Raw genomic sequence first — 23,918 nt, forward strand, 5'->3', positions numbered from 1 at the left:
AGGGATATGCCACATTTTTATTGATTCACAAGTTGATGGACACTTTGTTTCCAGTTTTTAGTTATTATGAATAGAACTGCTATAAGCATTTGCATTATGTCTTTATGTTGATGTTTGCATTTATTTTTCTTGGGTCCTACGATATAGGACCTATAGCCTTGTTTTCCCCTTCATTTTCAAATGGTTCTATGTTCTATCTTATTTAATCTGAATTCATTTCAATAAACGTCTATTGAGGCACTCCAGCAGATTCCGGGTATAGAAAACATAAGTCTAAATTCTTGGCATAAGGAAACAAATCCAAGGTAATAATCCAACTTTTTAAAATTACCAAATGGTGTATTTTCTAAAGAACATTTAATATATTTTACTTGAGAGGGAGAGTAAACTTTCTACAAAGGAAATGTCAATGTGGATTTAAAAAAAAATGTAAGAAATCCAAATTGGAGCTAACACCATGAAGAATAAAAAGTAACACATTATCTTTGGGGAACTGCAATTAAGCTGGTAGGTGAGGATGTAAATTCTAAGTAGAGAATAGACAGGTATTAAGCGTAGACAGGTGAGCAGACCTTTTGAGTCTTTTTTAGATGGAGAGTTCCTAGGAAAGATTTTGCACAGGGGAGTAAAAAAAATCAGAGTTTTGTTTCAGAAAGTTTGCACTGGCAGTACTATAGCCATGTGATTCGGAGGAAGCTGAAGGTAGGAGCCAAAATTCTGCAAGAATTGAAGCAGCTTTAAGAGGGTTAGTTGACTAACTACATGTAAGAGAGAGAAGAACTCCTAAATTTCTTATCGTACTACTCATTAGATGAAGACGTTTTTAATGAAGAGTTAAAAAAAATCAAACAATTGGTATATAAAGATAAAATGATCATTTTCTTAAATTCTCATGAAGTTTGAGGTTTCTGTGGTAGTAATGTCCAACAGGAATTTGTTTGTACAGAATCTGAACCTCATGAGAGGGCTCTAGGCTACAAAGGCAGATTTTAGATTTACAAGAGTTAAGTGTCTGCTAAACCTGTGCGTATGAATAAGATAATTCACCTTTATGTATCTGGCATGATAATAAATATTGCAATGAGAGAATCCTGGAGAATGTCAGTAGAAAAGAGGCAAGGGTGCTGCAGTGGACTGAATGTTTATGCCCCTCCAAAATTCATATTTTGAAATCTTACCTAATGTGATGGTATTAGGAGGGGGGCTTTGGGAGGTGATGAAGTCTTTAGGAGGGAGCCCTCATGAATGGGATCAGGGCCCTTATAAAAAAGACCCGAGAGAGTTCCACCTTCCACCAAATCAGGACAGAGAGACAAGATGTCTATGAACTAGGAAGCAGACTGTCACCAGATTCCAAATCTCTAGCACTTTGATCTTGGACTTCCCAGACTCCAGAATTATGAGAAATAATTTCTGTTGTTTATAAGCCACCTAGTGTGTAGTATCCTGCTATAGAAGACCCAAATGGACTAAGAGAGAAGTAGATTTCAGGAAACAGATTGAAAGGAGAAGCGGACAGAAATACCGTGAACACAAGAGGTAGCATGGAAGACCTGGCCATGCTTCAAGACAAAGACGTGGACACGGTGGCCAACGCTGGAGAGGCTGATAGATTTTAAAATACGGTAACTAGGAAATCATTTTAAAATCTATAAAGAAGATATTTAGAAGAATACCATGATAGAAGGCAAGAACGCACTACACTGAGAAGTCAGTGTTAGGTAATAAAAGTAGAAACATTAAACAAGGTGGTCATGTTAAGAATAGGTGGCCACTAGCTCAATAAACACAGGGTCATCAGAAGGTCTTAAAAATTGAAAGTTTTTAACTATGATTATATTGTGATGGATAAATTAAATTAAAATGAGAGGAAACAATGAACTGAAATAAGATAAAATGGGTATCATGTAGAGTAGTTGGTGAAATTACACTGGATAGGATGAAGGTCATCTCACTTTTTCTTAGACTTGTGGTTCTCAAAGTGTTCCCTAACCCAGTAGTATTGGTATTTCCTTGGAAATTACTAGAAATGAAAAATTTCAAGTCCCACTCTACACTTACTGAATTGGAAAATCCAAGCTTAGAGCCCAACATTCTGTATTCTAAAAAACCCTTCAAGTAACTTTGTTGCACAATAAAGTTTGAGAACCACTGGATTAGAGAAAGAGGAAGGATAAAATTTGTGACAAAAAGAGATTACAATAGGGATAGAAGGTGACAGGTATAATAAACTAAAAGAAATCCTGCTTACTGGCCTCAATTACATCTGTGAATTTGAAGATGAAACCAAGGATAAAGAAGATATAAACATTTTGAGAGAAGTGATGAAATTCTTCAGTATCCACTCCCTGCAATGGAAGATGAATCGGCTGCTGATGGGACATAAAAAAGGATTGCTAAGTGTCCCGCTGTGACTTCAAAAAGGCATCCTTTTTCACAGTTATATGACTTTTCTACATCAGTTTTCAGTGACTTTTGGTAAAGGAGCGAAGTGGGGGCCTTATCTTGGGAAATGTGCCAAAGAAATGCAGACACTGATACTACTCTGATCATTGTGCCTTCTCTTCACAACTCTAAATTCTAGTGTCTTAAAAAATATGACAATTCTTTCTGTAATCTTCTGTTTCATGACATGGACTAATTTATATGAGTAGTGAGATCACATGCGATTTAGATTCTAGCTGTGAGACACGCTAGTTGTAAAGTATGTGGTTTCCTTTGCTTGTAGCCATACGAACTCATGGCAATACTGTTAATGGCACCATACTCTCTCTCCACTCCAGAGCCATTAATGTGTCTCCACTGAAACTGCAAGCAATAGAGTCTTATTTACTTCATTAAACACCGTGCCTGGCTGGACTTCTTTGGGAGATATGTTTAGCTTCTGCATGAAAGGCTATGAAGTTAAAACTTTGGAAGCCTTAAACAGTATTTTGAGGACTGCCAATTAAGAAGAGCTTCCTCACTTCTAAAATTATTTGCATGCTTCCTTATTTAACAGGTCACTAGATTCAAATTGCCTCCAAAAATCAAATTCTTTCTAGAGAGTTAACAAGATGGTTTCAATAATTATTACTCATTTTCTTTTGACATTTGCTTCACCTGAAAGTTTGGAGACTTTTTCAGCCTACATTTAACTAAGCAATAAAAGTTATAAAGTTGAACTGCATATAAGCAAAGTTTCAAAATAGCTAAAACTTACTACTCTGTATAACCAGGCAGGAGGACCCATGAAAATGTGTATTACCTCTGGCATTTTACTTCTCTTGTTGTTATTGTTGCAGTTTGCACAGCTGGTCTTGTAAGTTGAGAATTAAAAGGAGTAACTGAAAGACTTTAGTTGATAAATTGTGCCTAGTCCAGCCGTTTTACTCAATCAAAAACAAAATATTTATTGACAAGATGATGGCTGGTTAGTAGAATGTCACTTCATCTAAAATAGGTGAATTAAGCAGCATATAGTTAGAGCCCATGCTGGATTTCTGTATTTTCTAAACTGACATTTAAGTGACATTTCCAGCATGAAAGGTAATGATTTTTTATAACAATCATATTATGATGATGATTGCTTCCATATTCAATGTGTTTCAGTTTCCAGATGGGCAATATGAGCTTGTCCATAGTAAGTTATAGTCTCTCCACATCTAAGCTAGTTCTAGGCTCTAAATTATTCATAAGGCCCTTATCAGCTGGTGAGAGAATATGACTTATTTTCAAAAATCTATATTTAGATTACTTAAAAACAGTGGCCATTAATAAGAGAGAGAAAAATAGCAAAGTTCCATATAATATGTAAACAACAAACAGATGCAACAGAGTATGATTACTTAAATAACTGATCTTGAAGGAAGAGAGAAAAGATAATGGAAAGGCAGACTAACAGGTTGTTTGCTAACATGGAAGTTGAATACCAAGCAGTCAGTGCTTCCAGCTGCTTTTCTTCCCCGTGAATCTTTTTAAAAAATCTTTCCTTAATTTATTTACTATCTATTTAAGTTTCCTTTCTCTATCTTAGCTTGAATTTGGAAGTATAATGAAGGTAAAGGAAACATATGCTAACAGTTTGAGATAATTCAGAGAAGCAACGCTACTTAAAAATCTTACTGTGGATTCTCATTGTCACAAATCATTCAGCTGTAGAGGAAAACATAATATTGCACAAATGCAGCAAAGATTGTTAATGTTCCTTTGTATTTTCTTAATGTGCTTTTGTTGATGGTTGCTGAGACAAAAATAATCTGTTTAATCCGTCTACTTTACAAGCCCTATATGCGTTTGTTTTTGTACTTTTCATTTGAGGCAAAATCTTTGATACTTTTGTATCTTACTCCAATAATTCAGCTTGCTTGGGAAAAAAGTTAAAATAGAATAAATTATATTCAACAAACCATCATGAAAAGTTATTACATTATAGGCTCTTTGCTAGGCACGAGGGTTTCAAACTTAATAAAAAGGCATGGCTTTCAAGGTGTTCACATAAGAGTGGGGAAGATAAGCCTATAAAGAATGATGACATCAAATCTAACAGATTTATTAATATGGATGGAGAGCAAGGTAGAGGAGGCTTCAGAGGGAGGTGCAGTTGATTACAGCTGAAAAGCTCAAGAAAGAGTTCACAGAAAAGTTGATAAGAATTATCCTTTTTCCTCAGGATAACTTATACATTTTTTAAAAGGTTTTATGAATCATTTTATGACCTGGAAATTACAAACATTTGTACAAGTCTCTTCATCAAATATTCAATATTCTATATATATATAGAATGTGCATGCATATGTATGTATATATGTGTATGTATGTATTTTGTTTCAGGTACTAGGCAAGGAACTGAAAATAGCAGCAAACAAGACACATACAGTTTCTTTCCTCATGGCCCTTTAATCTAGTTAGTGATGTCCAGCTGGAGTTGAATACATTCCAGGGTATATACAACATATGCAAATATGGTGTGGGAGGAAATATTAAAACGTTTATGTGATACGTTTTAATGAAAAGGAAAGAAATCAAGGGTGCATTTACAGTCATGTCCTCAGGTAAGCCCTAATCCAGGTTACACTTCTCATGCGTTCTGCCTTTATTATTCTGGTGGGAGTGGGAATCTACAAGGAAACGCGAAGCATGGTGCTCTCACTCAGTTGTGTATTTTTAGTGTGTATGTACTCAATTAAGTCAAATTTTAAAGCATTTTTTCTAACTTAAACTAAAGTTTAGCTTCTAACAATACTCACAAAGCCAAAATATCTTACATAGATTCTAGTTAAGGCACTGTGGTTTGATAAAAATACTTATTATGCAAACACAAGTGAAACAAAAGATGACAGAACTGATCCTTTTTCTACTGCACAAGTAGTCTTGTCATTAGCCCCAGTGTTAATCTGTCCCTTCAAGGTAAAGATGACACTAAGAATGAGTGACTTAGTGCTTTTTCAAAGCAACTTGTGCTAAGAAGAGATCATTGTGAATATAAGCATTTAGAAACTTCCCTGGTTTTAACTGATTTTTCTTATTCTCCTAAGTTGGCTTCTTGGCACATGGTGAGATGCTAACTTTGGGGTATGAGATCTCTATTAGGGAGTAAAACCATTGAAAGGAAGTGGGTGAACTAGAATTGAACAGAGAGAGAAGTCAAACTGTGATTCAGGCTCCACAAAGCCTTAGCCAATGTCTTAGTCAGCTTGGGCTACTAGAATGGAATATTGTAGACTGGATGGCTGATAAACAACAGGAATTTATTTCTCACAGTTTTAGTTCTAGAAGTCTGAGGTCAGGGTGCCAGCATGGTCAGGTTCTGCAATGCTCCTTCTTCTGAGTCGCAAAGGCTGTTTTCTCACTATATACTGACATGGCAGGAGGACAAGAGGGCTCAGGTGGGTCTCTTTTATAAGGGCCCTAATCCCACTCATGACGGCTCCACCCTCATGACCTAACTACCCCCCAAAAGTCATACTTCCTAGCATCATATTGGGGGTTTCACTTACGAATTTTGAGGAGACATATTCAGTCCATAACAGCCAATCCCACAGGGAACTCTGAAGTGACTATTTCTCATCAGAAGTGCAATGCCTGGCCAGGATAGCTGGATCTTAACACCCCAGTGTCACTCAGTTATCAGATGTAGACTGCCCCAGGAAGGGTATGCCCTCTAATGAGGGAACTTTCTGCAATTAAGGCAGGTCCTAAACGGTCACAGTGGTGTTAAATTCAACTTTTTCTTAAAGATATAATACTTCTCAGTTCATTTTACAGATTCTCTTGATTGATGAAAGTTAGAAATGTAGTGCCAACTAGAAGAGACACGTCACCCTCATCAGTAAAGAAAGCTGATTTATGATCGATGTCTATGAAATCTATGAATCTCTGGAAGAAATGTCTGTATAACTGAAATTCTATGCAACACGATAAAGACTTTATCAAGAGATAAGAAAATAAGTAGCCTGTCCAGAAGGTTAAAATAGGAATAAGAAAAATAAAGTTTCAAGTCTGTTTTATTCGACTTAATATTTACAACTCTTCCCATCTATTGTCATCATAGGGTTACAAACAGTATAAAGCCAGGAACTAAATTTGGTTACCATTCATGTCCAAACCTACATGTAGCATATGTTTGGTAAATATACCTTCAACAAATAAAGAAATGGAAAATAGACAAGTTCACAAAATATGGAAGAATAGACACATGTTGGCTAATCACTACTACTGAAATATCACTAATTTATAATGAAGGAGAGGAAAAAACTATAAATCCACAAATACTAAGGGGGAAAGATGAGATAACAGGGATATTAACGTTTTTAAGATGCAATGCAGGTAGATGAGTAGAAATCAAACTAGCAAACCAAAGAGTGAAAACTAAATGGGGGAAATCAAGATACAAGCTATTGTGTGAGAAAAATTCAGAGAGGCTCAGGAATCTGAGGTATCCAGCAGGTACAATGTTAGGTATAAGTGGTACCAAAAACAGTACTGTGACCTCTGCTTCCAGAGATGGCATAGAATAAATTTGGAAGTCGTCACTCCCGTCCTTAAAACAAGAAAAGCTGTAAAAACTAAAAATCAATTACTTTTCTCATACCCATTACAGAAGTCACAGGACAAAATGCCACCCTGAAATCTGGGGAGCCAGGCTAGTCCAGAGTGATACTGCAATTGAAATCTGCTTATCTAGAGCAGAAGTTACTGGATCCATAAACTGGAAGGACCTCTTAAATGGTAATTTTGATTAATGCTGGAGGCTATGTGTGGACTAGTAGGGAAGAGAAACTCTTGAGTTCTCTGTTGAACTTCCACAGTTTCATGGGCTCTCTCTAGGAAATTATGAGGTTCTATGATGAGAATCCAAGAAATATCCTGTCTTGTCTCTGGCATGGGGGAAAGAGTATTCACTGGGAAACATATCCAGTACCTTCTTCAAAACACAGGTGTACTCTCCGGGGAAAAGAGGTTTGCCAGAGAGCAAATCTGAAATCTCATACAAGCTGGGAGAAGGGAACTCCTCCCCATAGGATACTGCTCCTGGGATAATATCTCACCTTAAGGGGAGAAAACAATATCAGGGAATAGGACTTCAAGAAAATAAGTGGGAATGTTATTGCTTAGCAAGGGAGTATGGTTCAAGGGAAAAAGCTATTTCATTGGAGAAACAGGGGTAAAGGTAAGAGAACCCAGACACAGGGCCATTAAAAGATTTGCGACCTAATCAGAAGACTACAGAATGTTCCTCCTACCCCACATTTTATCACCAAACCAACAAGGCTTCAGTCTAGTAACAGTAGAGTACGTATGAAAAAAGGAGAAAGAAACAAATCCTCTTGGAGAAGTACATAAGGAATCTCCAAAGTCAAGAGAGGAGATAAAAATAAGGACACTAGGAAGATTAGAAGCCAAACACCTTTATCTCCAACAACTAGCTCCAGCAAGCATTAAATAGGGAAACTCCTAGCCAGATAATAAGCATCATCACAGTAAAGGCCCATTTACCTGACTTTCTATTGTCCCATACATTAAAATCCATAAGTTTTAACAAAATCTTACAAAACCAGAAAAAAGGCAAAAAAAAAAAATCAGTTTGGAGAGACAAAGTTATCATAAAAACTAGACAGATGAAACACAGATTTTGAAATTATCAGACAGAGAAGTTAAAATAACTAAAATTAGTTTTAATCTAGGGAAACCACTAATTTTTTTAAAGAATTGATGAGCTCAGAGCAGAGAGAAAATGAAATGTATATAAAATGCTCCATTAAGGCCAGAAAAATTATAAACAGAGGGAAAGAAAAAGAAACAACAAATTCAACTAATAGAAAACAGTTTAGAATTTGGTAAATTATAATCCAACTATCCAAATAATCACTTTAAATGTAAATGTCCTAAATATACAAAATAAGAAAAATTATCAAAAAAACCCCCACATAAATACAAAACAGAAACAGACTCACAGACATAGAATACAACCTTGTGGTTGCCAGGGGGACTGGCGGTGGGAAGAGACAGACTGGGATTTCAAAATGTAGAACAGATAAACAAGATAGTACTGTGTAGCACAGGGAAATATATACAGGATCTTGTGGTGGCTCACAGCGAAAGAGAATGTGACAATGAATGTATGTATGTTCATGTATAACTGAAAAATTGTGCTCTACACTGGAATTTGACACAACATTGTAAAAACGACTGTAACTCAATAAAAAAAAAGTTTAAAAAATAAGGAAAAGAAAAATTATCAGATTGGATTTTTTTTTAAAAAAGAAAAACCAAAAACAAATTTATGCTATCTACAAGTAACTCAAGACTCCGATAGGTTAAATATAAAAGAATGCAGAAAGATATATATGTGAACATTAAAAAAGAAAGCTGAAGTAGCTATATTCATTTGAGATATATCAGAATTCATAATAAAGAAAACTATAAAAGATAAAGAAGGGTATTATTACATAATGATTATTGGTTCAAATTTCTAATAAAAATAAAAATTTAAATGTTTTTGCATCTAAAAGAACATCAAAATACATGAGGTAAAAATGACAGAACTAATAACGGAAACAGAAAATTCTACTAAAATAGTTGGAGACATCATCCTTTTTCTATCAGTAATTTCCAAATGAAGCAGGTTGAAAATTAAAGGGATTCAGATGACATAAAATTCACTATTAATCATTTGATCAAATTGCTATTTATAGAGTAGTCCATTTAAAAACAGGAAAATGCACCTTTTTAGGCTCACGTGGATCACTCACGAAGACTTAGGCTGCATTTTGGTTATAGAACACTCCCTAAACATTTGTAAGAATATAAATAAATCATGTTAAATATGTTTTCAAAGTACATGAAATTAAACCAAGAATCAACTAAAAATCAAAACCAAAAAAAAAAAATCTGGAATTTTCATGAAAATATTTGGAAAATAAACAGCATGATTCTAAATAATCAATTGGTCAAAGAAGATATCTCAACAGAAATTTTAAATTATTTAAATCAAATAAAAATGAAAACAAAACTTACCTGAATTTGCAAGATATGATAAAAATAGTACAGGGAAATTTATAGTGTTAACTGAATATCTGTTTTTGATCTTCATTTTTGGCCATTGTAATTTCCTAAATGATAAAAGCAAAAGTGATAAAAACACCTTTTGTTGTAATTTTTGGGTTTTGCTCCCAGTTTCCAAAATAATTCAGGAACATCTTTTGTTATTCACAACATGCCCCCTTCAACCACAGTTTATGTTAATGAGGTGACTTTTGGAAAGCCCTCTGGATGGAGGCTGGTTGCCAGGGGAACCAGCCACTTGATTAGAAGGTCGGAACTTTCAGCCCCACTCTAGGACTTTGGGGAGGGAAGAGAGACTGGAGATTGGGTTCAATCAGCAATACGTAGTAATTTAATAAATCATGCCAAGGATCATAATAAAGCCTCCATTAAAAAACTCAGAGTCCAGAAGCCTCTGAATTGGTGTACATATGGAGGTGTTGAAAGGGTGGCACACCTGAAAAGGATATTGAAGCTTGGTACTACTTCTCCCATATCTTGCCCTATGCATCTCTTCCATCTGGATGTTCCTGAGTTGTATTCTTTTATAACAAACTGGTAATACAGTAAGTATACTGTTTTTCCTAAATTCTGTGAGTCATCCTAACAGATTATTAAATCCGAAGAGTGGGTAGTAGGAACTCTGATTTATAACCAATCAGTCAGAAATACCAGAGGCCTGAACTTGAGACAGGTATCTGAAGTTGGGGGCAATCTGGTAGGTCTGAGCTTTTAACCTATGAGATCTGGTGATAACTCCAGCCAGACAGTGTCAGAATAGAATTGAGTTGAATTGAATAGAGTTAAATTGTAGGATACCCAGTTGGTGTCCAAAGAGTTGGAAAATTGGTTGCTGTGGGGAAAAAAACACATATTTGGTGTTAGAAATGTTTTGTGTGTAGTAGAAAGAAAGAATGGCTTTCCTTTTAAGAATTAATGAAAATCTGAGCAACATTAATTATATGAAAACAACAGAGAAAACCAACAAAATTAAAACTTTTTCCTCTGAAAATATCAATAAAATGAATAAACCATTAGCCAGGTGAGCCAAGAAAAAAAGAGGAAAAAACCCACAAATTACCAGTATCGGAAGTGAGAGAGGATTCATCACTAATGATTTAATGAATATTAAAAGGATACTAAAGAAATAATACATTCATGTCTATGTCCATAACTTTGATAACTTACATGAAATTGACCACTTCTTTGAAAGACACAAACTACTCAACTCACACAAGAAACAGGTAGTATAAGTAGACCCATATCTATTAAAGAGATTGCATCAATAATTAATCAAAGAAAGCATCAAACCTATGTGGTTTTACTGGTGAATTCTACCAGATATTTCAGGAAGAAATAATACTAATTTCCCACAAATTCTTCTAAAAATTAGAAGCAAAGGTGACATTTCCAATTCATTCTGTAAGGCCAGCATTACCCTAATAAGAAAACCAGATAAAGACACTACAAGACAAGAAAGCATCAATCCAGTATTTGTCATGAACATAGATGGAAAATCCTTACAAAGTATTAGTGACTCAAATCTGTCAATATATAAAAGAGATAATATATTATATGGCCAAGTGAGATTCTTTCCAGGAAAGTGAGGCTATTCAACATTCATTCATTAAGCAATCTATGTAATTCATTATGTTAACAGACTGAGTAAGATACAACATATGAGCATACCAATGGATACAGAACAAGCGTTCAATAAAACTCACTTATGATAATAACTCTCAGTGAATAACTAACAGAGGGGAACTACTTTAATCTAATAAATAGAATGTGCCAAAAAGCCTACATCAAACCTCACACTTAATGGTGAGAAAGTGAACAATTTCCTGCTAAAATTAGGAGTAGGGCCAGGATGTCCTTCCTTACCATTCTTTTTTAACATTGAACCAGATGTCTTAGCAGATTCAATATGACATAAAGAAATATAGAGAGATATTGCAAAAAAGACCTTCATTCAAACATGAAATGATTGTCTATACAGAGAACCCAAGATTCTACAAAAGTAATCTGGAGCTAAGAAACAAGTATGCAAAGGTCACAGGATAAAGATTAACATGCAAGTCATCCCCTGACAAGTCAATCACTTTCTTATAAACCAGCAATAAATGACTGAAACTTGAAATTAAGGGAAAAAAAAAACTACACCAAAAAAGTGTTTTTTATGTGAAAAACTGTCATGTCTTATAAAAACAGTCTCCTGTGAAAAAGTGTCTGTGAAAAACTACAACACAGCAATGAAGAAAAACAAAGAAGACCTTAATAGAAAGTGGAATATTGTATGTCCATATATTGGAGAACTCAGTATTGTGAAGATACTGATTCTTCCCAATTTGATCAATCGATTCAACACAATTCAGATCAATGTCTCAGCAAGCTGCTTTGTAGATATTGACAAATGGATTCTAAAATTTATGTCGGAAAGCCCAGAACTTAGAATAACCGTCACATAATGAAGAAATCACCTACTGACTGATTTTCCACCTATTGATTGTTACCAAGTGTGTAAAATAATTTGGAAGTATAAATCAAAATACTATGATATGATTTAATAAAATGTTTCTGTATTCAGTCAAGTAAAAATGAGAGAGAGAGAGAGAAATAAAGAAGAAGGAAGGAAAAATAAAAGAGGAGGAAGGAGGGAAGGAAGAGGGATGGGGAAAGAGAGGGGAGAAAGAAAAGAAAAAAGGACAGAGAAAGAAAGAAAGAGGAAAGGAAGAAAGAAAGAAGAAAGAAAGGAAGAAGAAAGGAAAAGAGAAGAAAAAAAGAAAAGCAGGTTGATTAGGAAGACAGTTTGGGTCCGTTTTTTAAAAAAGTTAATTTACAAATTCACCTAATAGTTTTTTTTCCCCCTTAAAGAAGGAAGAGCTTCAAAGTATACACTTGGATAGACTTTGCCAATTTCACATGCAGCTTTGTACATGAAGTCACAAAGCTTATTTCTGAGGTAAGTGAGGTCTATCTTGTTACCAAAATATTTGTCATCTTTATTGCCATTTGTAATTAATTCCTTTTGGATGATTTTATAACCTCTGAATACTTCAAAGTTCTTTTATTTTCTTCTTTTTCTAAAAAATATCAATGCTTTCTTGCCAGCAAAGTGATAGGTTCATAAGCTTTTTGTTTTTATTGAAGAATATAATGATCTTTTAAAAATTTTATAATCGACCCAGGCACTTCAGATGATACATGTTCATTTCAGAATGAAATGTTCTTCCTGTTTGATACATTTCAAAATACAGAATGAATTTTTTCTCACATAATCCCTTTAAAAATCAACTTAATGAAAGATTATTGAAATAGTAAAATCATTTTTCATGCAAATAAACCATAAGAGTGATAACCAGCTGTCCTCTATGTTCAGTGGAGAATGAGGATAGGATTATTTAATTTCATTTCAGTAAATAAGATTATGATGCCAGCTACCTTATCAAGGAACTATATTAAAGTGACTTTTCTGGAGACAACAGTGTTTCACATGGTAAATGAGACGAAACAGTAGAATGAATCAACTAAAACAAGCTCTCTGACATTAGTGCTTCTTTTTTATTGAGTTATAATTAACATACAGTATTGTATTAGTTTCAGTTGTACAACATAGTAATTTCATACTTTTTATATATTTTAAAAAGATCACCCAATAATAAGACCAGTTACCATCCATCAGCATACAAACTGCTTAAAATATTATTGACCATATTCCCTATGTGTACATTAATCCTCTTATTTATTTATACTTACTTATACTTATTTATTTTATAACTGGAATTTTGTACCTGTTAATCTCCTTCACCTATTTCATTCATCTCCGAATTCTTCATCCTTCTGGCAACCACCAGTTTGTTCTCTGTATGTGTAAGTCTGTTTCTGTTTCAAGAATTTGTTTTGTTCTTTAGATTCTATATAAGTAAAATCACACAGTATTTGTTTTTCTCCATCTGACTAATTTCACTTTGCATACTACCTTCAGGCCTATTCACGTGGCTGCAACTGGCAATATTTTATCTTTTCTATGACTGAGCAATATTCCACTGTATGTATAAACCACATCTTCCTTATCCGTTTTTCTGTCAATACACATTTACATGGCTTCCATTTCTTGGCTATTGTAAACAGCACTGCAATAAACATAGGAGATACATATATCTTTTCAAAGTAGTGTTTTTGTTTTCTTTGGATGCATGCCCAAAAGTGAAATTGCTGGATTGTATAATAGTTCTACTTTTTAGTTTTTTGAGGAAACTCCATACTGTTTTCCAGGAGCTATACCAACTTACATTCCCACCAGCAGTGCACAAGGGTTCCCTTTTCTCCACATCTTTGTCAACATCTGTTGTTTATTGTCATTTTGATAACAGCCATTCTGATAGGTGTGAGGTGGTATCTTATTGTGGTTTTGATGTGAATTTCTGTGACAGTTAGTGATGTTGAATATTTTTCCATGTGTCAGTTGGCCATGTGTACGTCTTCTTGGGAAAAATGTCTATTCAGGTGTTCTACTTATTTTTTTTTAATTGGATTGTTTGGGTTTTTTAAATATTCAATTTTATAAGTTCTTTATATATTTTGTATTTCAACTCCTTATTGGTATATAACTTGCAATATCTTCTCTATTCAGTAGGTTGCCTTGTTGTTTTGTTGGTTTCCTCTGTTGTACAAAAGCTTTTTGGTTTGATGTAACCCTATTTGTTAATTTTGCTTTTTGTTGCCCTTGCCTGAGGAGACAGATCCAATAAATTTTGCTAAGACAGATGTTAGAGAAGTTACTGCCTAAGTTTTCTTTGATGAGTTTTATGGTTTCAGGTTTTATATTTAAGCCTTTATTCTATTTACAGTTTATTTTTCTATATGGTATAAGAAAGTGGTCCAGATTCATCCTTTTTCTTGAACCTGTTTTTTGAGCAGTAGTTACTGAAAAAACTGTCTCTTCCCCATTGTATATTCTTGCCACATTCATCATAGGTTAATTGACCACATGAGTGTGGGTTTGTTTCTGGATACTCATGTTCTGTTCCCTTGATCTATGTGTCTGTTTATTGCCAGTACCATGGTTTTTGACATTGTTTTTGCTATAGTACTGTATTACAGTTTCAAGTCAGGGAGCATGATACCTTCAACTTTGTTTCTTTTTCTCAAGATGGCTTTGGCTATTTAGTGTTTCTTGTGATTCCATACAAATTTTAGGATTTGTTCTAGTTCTGTGAAAAATGCAATTGGAATTTTGATAGTTATTGCATTAAATCTGTAGATTACTCTGGGTAATATTGGCGTTTTAATGATATTGATCATTCCATACCATGAGCACCAAATATCTTTCCACTTATTTGTATCTTCTTCAATTTCTTTCACTTATGTCTTTTAATGTTCAATACATGGGTCTTTCACCTCCTTGGTTAAATCTATTTCTAGGCATTTTATTCTTTTTTGATGCAATTGTAAATGGGACTGTTTTCTTACTTTCTGATAGTTTGCTATTAGTGTAAAGAAATGCAACAGATTTTTGTATATTGATTTGGTGCCCTACAACTTTACTGAATTAATTTATTAGTTCTAATAACAGTTTTTCATTTGTTTGTTTGTTTGTTTTGGTGGAGTCTTTGGGGTTTTCTATATGTAGTATCATGCCCTCTGCAAACAGTGACAGTTATACTTCTTCCTTTTCCAATTTGGATAACTTTCATTTCTTTTTCCTGTCTAATAGCTGTGGCTAGGATTTCCAATCATGTAGAATAGAAGTGGTAAGAGTGACCATCCTTGTTTTGTTCCTAATCTTAAATGCAGGGTTTATGTCTTACTCCAGTTGATGTGGTCATTGATGTTCACGGCGTTTCACAGCACAGTCTGGGACCCTGGCCCTCCCCCTTCTTCTGTTAATGAGTTCTGGTATGCTCTCCTAGGAGAGCTGGGGTTCTTTTCACCACAGCCCTTGTGATTGTCATTTATTTATCTTTCCTGGTGATGGCAGTGCATCGGCCTTCTTTGTTCCTGGATGGGATTATGTTCCTCAGAGTGAAGAGAAAGGAGGCATCTCTAGCAGGCAGTGAGGGCTGAGAGATACCTTCCCACCCCCCAAACTTCTTATCACCCCTGCATGCTCGGTTTTTCAAAACAAAACTGAGAGTTAAAAGGCTGAAAATGAAATAGCTAAATCAGTGCGATGATTTATCATCTTGTTTTCGTTACTTAAAAGCCAGTTTGCCACTGTGTGTCTACCCTTGGGTATGTCAACTGTGACTGAGAGCTTGGGCCTTCCTCGCCCTTCCCTTTACCAGATTCTGAGCCATGCATTTTGCTGATAACAGTCCAGACTCAGAGTTCCTGCTAGGCCACATCCCCGCTCCTGGTTTCTTTTATGTATTCTCACAATATCTTAAATAGACATGCTATGCCAAACCATTGCTAACTTAATAGGAATCAATTAAAATGGGGAAACATGGAGGTGTACTCACTGCCTGTTCTCCACTTTCTTACGTAATTTATAATGTGTTCTACTCAACTATCTGAGTATTGGTCGGTGCTTTCTGAGCCCAGTGGAACACAGACATTCATAGACATTTCCATCGTAACAGGCAAGTGCTGAATTTAAACACTTATCAGTGAAGTTAAAAGCATCAGTTAACAAGATCACAGCCTTCCTGAGAGAGAAAAAAAAAGAGTGTGTGAATATTTTAGATTGTTCTTATGAATCTGATTAATCTGGGATGGTCAATAACAACACCTAATTAGAAGCTGCATCATACTCCACTTTTTGAACAACTTTATTTTAAAAAGTTTTTATTTTTGATCAGTTACATAGGTACAGTATAAAGAGTCAAATAGTTCTTTAAGGCTTGTGATTTAAAACCAGCATATCCCTGCCTCTTGCCTCCATTTCTTCCCCTCATCCCCAGAAGCAATTGATTTTAGTCTTTTAGCTGATATTTTTAGAATTTACCTGGATGCCTCTAAATGTCTTGATAGTTTTGCTACTTCTTGATTATTCCGTCTTAGATATTACCTGTTAACTCTCTGTTACACAAAACATGGATTTATTTTAGTACCCCTCTTCTCACCCCTACCTATCACCCCCTCCCCAGCCCTCAACCTCTGTCCCCATTTTTTCTAGGTTGTCTAATTTGTTAGCATGTACTTGTTCAAATATTCTCTATGATCCTTTATATATATTTCTGCAGTTCAGTTGTAATTTCTCCTCCTTCATTTCTAATTTATTTATTTGGGCTTTTCTCTTTTCTTCTTGATGAGTCTGGCTGAAGAAAGGTTTGTCAATTTTGTTTATCTTTTCAAAGAACCAACTTAGTTTCATTGATATTTTCTTTTGTTTTAATTTTGCTTTTTTATTCTCTATTTCACTTATTTCTGCTCTTTATCTTTATATTTCCTTCCTTTTCCTAATTTTGGGTTTTGATTGTTCTTCCTTTTTCAGCTCCTTTAAATGTATACTTATTTTTTGAGATTTTTCCTGTTTCTTGAAGTGGGCCTGTATCACTGTGAACTTCCCTCTTAGAACTGCCTTTGTTGCATTCCAGAGATTTCAGACAGTTGTGTTTCTATTTTCATTTGTGTCCAGGTATTTTTTTTTTAATTCCTCTTCTTTACTGACTTGTTGATTGTTCAGTACTATGTTGTATAGTTTCCACACATTTGTATTATTTCCAGTTTTCTTCTTGAAGTTGATTTCTACTTTCATATTGCTGTGGTCAAAAAAGTAGCCTGATATGATTTCAATCTTAAATTTACTGAAACTTGTTTTGTGGTCTAATGTGATCTATCTTGGAGAAAAGGTCCATGTGCACTTGAAAACAATGTGTTTTCTGCTACTTTTGAATAGAATGTTCTGTATGTATCTATTAAGTTCATTTGATGTAATGTATCATTTTAGACCAGTGTGTCCTTATTGAATTTCTGTCTGAATTATGTAAACATTGATGTAAGTGAGTATTAAAGTCCCCTATTATTAATGTATTGTTGTCTATTTCTGCCTTTGTTTCTGTTAATGCTTGCTTTATGTATTTAGATTGGGTGTATAAGTGTTTACAAATTTTATATCCTTTTGAAGGATTGAGTCCTTTATCACTATGTAATTCCCTTCTTTGTTGTTTATTACAGTCTTTGTTTTAAAGTCTATTTTATCTGATACGAGTATTTATAACCCAGTTTTCCTTTCTTTTCCATTTTCAAGGAATATCTTTTTCCATCCTTTCACTTTTCACTTTATGTGTGTCCTTATATCTGAGGAGAGTCTCTTGCAGGCAATATATTGATAGGTATTGTATTTTTATACATTCTGCTACCCTATGTCTCTTGACTGAACCACTTTTCCCATTTACATTTACAATAGTTATTGATAGGTATGTATTTATTACCATTTTGTTTATTGTCTTCTTGTTATTAGTTCTTTTTTAAAGTAATAGTTTACAGATTCATTCACTCTCCAAATTGACATATATCATCATATAAGTTAATATTCAAACATGAAACTATTTCAATTGTAGGAGTTATTCACAAATTTTTTGAAGTTTATTAAAATGTTTTATGTTGTCAGAGTATGGAAAAGTTCTTAAAAAAATTCAAGAAAAATAACAGAGTATTGCCAATGACAAAAAATGTAATTAAAATTTGGAGACCCCCATATTTTATTCCTCATGTATAAGACCATACTTGTTTAATATCCTTTCATAAATTTTAATGTTTTAGGAAAATAAATAGAAAAGTATAATTTAGCTCTTTTATAAATATATGTATTAATTATATGTCTTGGTATAAAATAAATATCTTCCAAACTCCTTATTAATGGACTTCTTTTACTAAATCTTAGTAAGTTATTCCAAACTCAGTTTCTTCTAAGATTTTCATCATTCTTAAAATTGATACTTCTGAATTAATCTAATTTTGCTTCAGATCATATGTGCTATAAATGAAGTGTCTGATGTTCAGCAATATCACTTTTATTAGTGCATAAAGTTAATGTTACATCACTAAAAATATAGAATGCCATTTCATTATAGAGTATTTTGAGAATACAGGAAAAATACTCACCCATGGGCCTATAATCTAAAAACAAATACCATTAACATTTTGATATATTGCTTTTCAGACAATTTCCTAAAGATAGCTTTGCAATTATTGTTTGTTGTATAGACAATATTGCACAGGAATTAACAATGTGAGTTCAGAGTAAGCCATAACAAGTTTAAACACATGTTCAACTACTCATTCATTTTAGTCCTCAATTTTTTCATTTCTAAAATTGGTGTCAAAAATGTAGGAAATTTTTAACTCAGAGGACAGTAGTAAAAGTTAAATGTGATAATGCATATAAGTAAAAGTTTTGGCATAGGAACTCTTCTAAATTATTGGGTAACTGTGTATATGTAATATATTTGTGGATTTAATTCTGTAATCTTCTCTTTATACTTATATTGTAAGAATAAGACTTTTCCAAGTGTTACAGAAGTTCTCAGTCATTGTCAATATTATGATACTCTTTGAAGTTGATATAACCATTAAAATATTTTCAATGTTTAAATTTTTAAAAATATGTATTAGTAAAAGCAACTGTGATAAAAGATCCAAATAATAAAAAAAAACTTTTGTGAACTGTGCACCTCAAATCAGCATTTTAATAATTTTTCATAATTATTTAGATATTTGTTTAAAATAAATAAAAAATTATAGAAACATTAAAGTTTCTTATTTTGTTCTTTTTCTTCTCTCACTAGAGGTGATCATCATAAATTTTATGTGCATGTTTTACACGTTTATATATGTATACACACTACACATATATGTACTTATAAATATTATAGTATTATTTTTCAAATTTATACAAATATTATCATACCTTGACTAGCGTTATTGGTTCATTTGTACAAAAATTATATGTCTCCAGCTGATAAGATTCGTGTATTTTTTGGTCTGTGTTAATCTGAATAATAGCCCCCCAATATTGCCTAATCCCTAATCCCTAGAACCACTAAATACTATCATAAATAGCCAAAGAGACTTTGCAGATGTGGTTGTCTGTTCTTGATCAGGAGATTATCCTGAATTATGCAAGCATAAGAATCCTTGTAAGAGAAATGCAGAAGGAGTCAGATTAGAGGAAAAGGCCAAGTGATGATGCAAGCAGAGATTGGAGTGATGTGCTTTGAAGATGGTGAAAGGGCCACAAGCCAAGGAATACAGGTGGCCATTAGAAGCTGAAAAGGGTAAGGAAACAGATTCTTCCTTCAGAGTCTCCAGAAAGAACCAGCCTCTCCTGAGTTATTTTAGATTTCTGTCCTCCAGAACTGTATATTGATATGTTTGTGTTGTTTTATGACACTAAATGTATTGTAATTTGTTACAACAGCATACTTTTGGAAACTAATATACCATCCTATAGTAATATTCTTATTTTTTAAGTTAATATTTTGTTTGACTTAGCTGTTCATAGTTTTAGGTACAATATTTAGTATTGATTTATTTTACAGGTAAATTCAGTACACAGCATAAATTAGGTTTAAAAATACCAATCTGAGATGAATGCAATCTTTTTAATATACCATAATTACTGATATAATTTATTTCTTTGATCTTTGTTCCTTAGCTTGATGTAGAATTCCACCTTGACAGTCATCTCACTATTATTGTTGCTGAAATGAAGACAATTCACTGATGAATGTTATTCTTTGATATGTAATTGGCATCTTTTCTATAGGGTTTCTTTTTTTTTTTTTTTTTTAGATTTTATTTTCTTATTTAATATTCAGCTTTTTCCTTAGAAAATGACTATCTATTTTCATTTATCTTAATAGGCCCTCATTGAATTTTCAGCTGATTTTTCTTCAATTCTAGAAAAAAACTCATTATTATGCCTTCAAATATTGTAATTCTAATATGCCATCTCATCTTGACTTTTAGAATTATTTTTGGATGCTTTAAACATACCATTTATTAACTCTTTAGCTCTCTGTGTAGATTTCTAGGTAAACTAACCAACACTATCTTCCATATTTCTAATGCTTTCCTTAAGTGAGTAATTTCTAGAATTCATCCCAATTATTGTGATACTATTTTTTAATATTAAGTGATTATTTTTAATTATTTCTTTTTGTGAATATCTGTTTTTGATTGGTATCTGCTATTTCCTTTACAATTTATCATTTTTGTGCGTACTATATTTTCCATTACCACTCTGAGGAAATTAAACTTATTTTAAATTACTTTTAGAGAAAATAAGTACTTATGCTTATTTTGAAAACTGGTAACAATCGAATCTTAGTGGGTAGTTTTCTTCAAGCTCTTTGAAGAGCTTCTTTGCTGTATAATCACCTAGACTGTGAGTTCTCCCTCTCTCTTTCTTCGTGTGTGTGTGTGTGTGTGTGTGTGTGTGTGTGTATCTGGTTATGCCTCCACTGTGGCTCAACTGCTATTTCACCCCTAGTCCCATGCCTTCCCTAATTAGAGTGAGGTTTTCTGCTCTCAGATCACATAATTAATGTCACAGATCTTTTCACCGAACCAGTGAACACCTTGGCATAAGTCCCATTTTTTGGCTTCCTCCTTTCTTTCTTAATTATTATTGAAATAGTTTTATAAAAGTGGCAATGCCAGAGAGTTGCCAGAGTTTGTCCCCACATTTTAAAGGAGTACAGGAAACTACTCCATATCTTGATATAAAATGATGGGCCTCACTGAGTCTTCAGCGACATACTGGGAAATGTGGTTCTAATCACCATTCTGGAATTAAACTTCTTCAAGGCTCTTGCTAAAAATTGTGAGCCTCATGGGATTAACTTCCATGTAACAGAATAACAGTTTTCTACCTTTAGAATGAATTTTATTATACTTTACTATTTGCTCATTATTGCTATAGGTTATCTGGAGCACCAAAGAATTCAAGTATGTGCTAAACATATTATCACTTTTGGAATGCCATAGATATCTCTGTATGTACATAATCTCCACGTACATATCACCAAAAGAGATTATATATATATATATATATATTCATTTTGTGCTATTTTAGGCCACATTTCCAGAAATGGAATTGTTATTTAATTATGAGAGTATATACTTTCTTAATTCTCTTGATATTATTGCCAAATTTCTATTGTAAATGATAAAGTTTTCATTTTGTATTGTTGTTTTCAAAGGCACATTTTATTTTAAACTAAAAGTGCTGTAAGAAGCTGGCAAATATTTTAAAACCATTTTCACCTGACACAGTCATAAAACCTGCTCTAATTCCTGAGGATTTAAAACATCTCGAGTGTAACATATTTACGTGTTTTATCCCAGTTTCCACAACTGTTATGCTTATGAAACTTAAGAAATAATTTATGTTTTCCTCTGTCAGATCAACAGTGTAAACTGAATTATCTTTTAGTCAGAAAGTCTGCAATATAAAGAATAATTCCCAAAGATCAGAGCTGAGTGAGTCATAGATAAATTGTAAATACATACATAGATATAGGTAAATTGAACCTCCTTGAAGGTTTTTGTAGAAACACACTGATGAATGGAGAAATACATAATTCTCACAGTGTTGTCAGTACAGGAATCGGGACACAAACACAATTAAATATATGCTCTTAGTAAAATGGACAGAAAATTAAGGGAAACTGTAAAAAGCAATACACATTTTTCATACTATAAAAGTACCTGACTCAAAATACATGAAAAATTATCAGTTTATAGCAAAGTGAGAGGGCCAAACACATAGTATTAGAAACTGGTTTGCTTTTGGACAAGAGTTACTTCTCATCCGATTACTTATTCTGTTAAGAAATAAATATAAATTGTGTTAGCCAGTTTTACTCGATAAATATCACAATCTGACTGGCTTTTATCCACTATATTTACTAAATTCTTTTGGCAACATGCTAACATAGCAGAAGCCTTCCTAAAAGTTTTCCAAGATGTGTAGTGATAAGTAGCATGGGTGAAATAGAATCAAATAAATTCCACACTCTCTTAGCATGTATTGCAGGATAGTTCCTGAAAATGTGAATGAAATAATTAGACTGACCTTGTAGAAGCGTGAAAGTGTTAATATGTTCTTATTTCAAAGTAAAGGAGTCTGCTAGGAATATGAGAGGAGGAGAGGAACAAAAGGCAAGAGTCTCCTAGTTGACCTTGGATAGGTTGGTTCCACTGGTTTAGGAAATTTGGAAGCTGAGATACTACTTAGCAGCAAGAACATCATTATAAGGGCATGCATGCATTTGGGTCTTAGGACACAGATATTCCTTGACTAAATCCACTTAGAATTACAGAGTCCAAACAACCAATTTTGGTGGCTTTATATTTTTCCTTCTCTATCATTGAAGATGTTGGTTTTGCAGGAACAATCATGATAATGCAATTGACAGAAAGATACCAGCAGACAATAGATCAAGGTATGAGTTCCTTTAATGCAGTTAAAAGCAAAGTAATTTTTGTATTTATGTAAAAGAAAAACAGAGTTGACCCTTGAACAACACAGGGTTTAGGGGTGCCAACACTTGCATAGTGGGAAATCCAACTACTGCTATTTCTGCCTCAAAAGCAAAGGAACTAATAAATGACTTATCCAAGAGTAGGAAGCTGAAACATTTTGGATACAATCAGGACTTAAACCACAGTTCTTTTGATTCCACATATTTTGAACTCTAATTGGACACACATTTTCCTCACATTTAGTTAAACATCTGTAAAATGAAAATCAAAGTACTATATGTATGGGAAAAACATCACATATAAGTGGATCCATGCAATTCAACACCATGTTGTTCAAGGGTCACCTATATTTTCTGAAGACAGAGAGATCTTACTATCTGGGGACTAGCTTTAATAGTACTGGAATCCCAAGAAGGCACCATTTATGAAGGATAATTCAAGGGATAAACTTTGCCACTTTCACTTTATGGCAGGGTGTTTAAACCAGTTTGCTTTAACACCTCTGGGGACCCTCTCTGGCTACCTGCTTGCTCGTCTACCGTTTGCAAATCATTTCAAAACATCTTGAAGGATTACTATAAATTTGAGTGAATGGTTTGCCAATTTTTCAGGTACACAAGTCCTTTAAAAGGCTTTGGATTCTAAACAGCCTGAATTCTATTTCTGCAGGCAGTTTTTCCATCAGTGAGAAGCTACTGGGTTTTTCAAATCAGATAGGTCCAATTTTATACCAAAGAGTACACAAAAAGGTCATCAGTCTTGGCAGCTAATCTTCTGAGAAAGAAGAAAAAAATTAAATATCACTAAGCAGAGATAGGTTATTTTTTCTGTTTTTGGAGCTCTTGGATCTCTTTTCTTTTTCCAAATTTGTGGTGTGTGTGTGTGTGTGTGTTTTAAGATAAATTGAGAAGGTAGGTTCCTTTACTTCTGGAATTGGCCTGCCATTTGAGGTACTC

This window comes from Camelus dromedarius, chromosome 3 (assembly GCF_036321535.1).
Source record: "Camelus dromedarius isolate mCamDro1 chromosome 3, mCamDro1.pat, whole genome shotgun sequence".
In the NCBI taxonomy this organism is placed as follows: Eukaryota; Metazoa; Chordata; class Mammalia; order Artiodactyla; family Camelidae; genus Camelus; species Camelus dromedarius.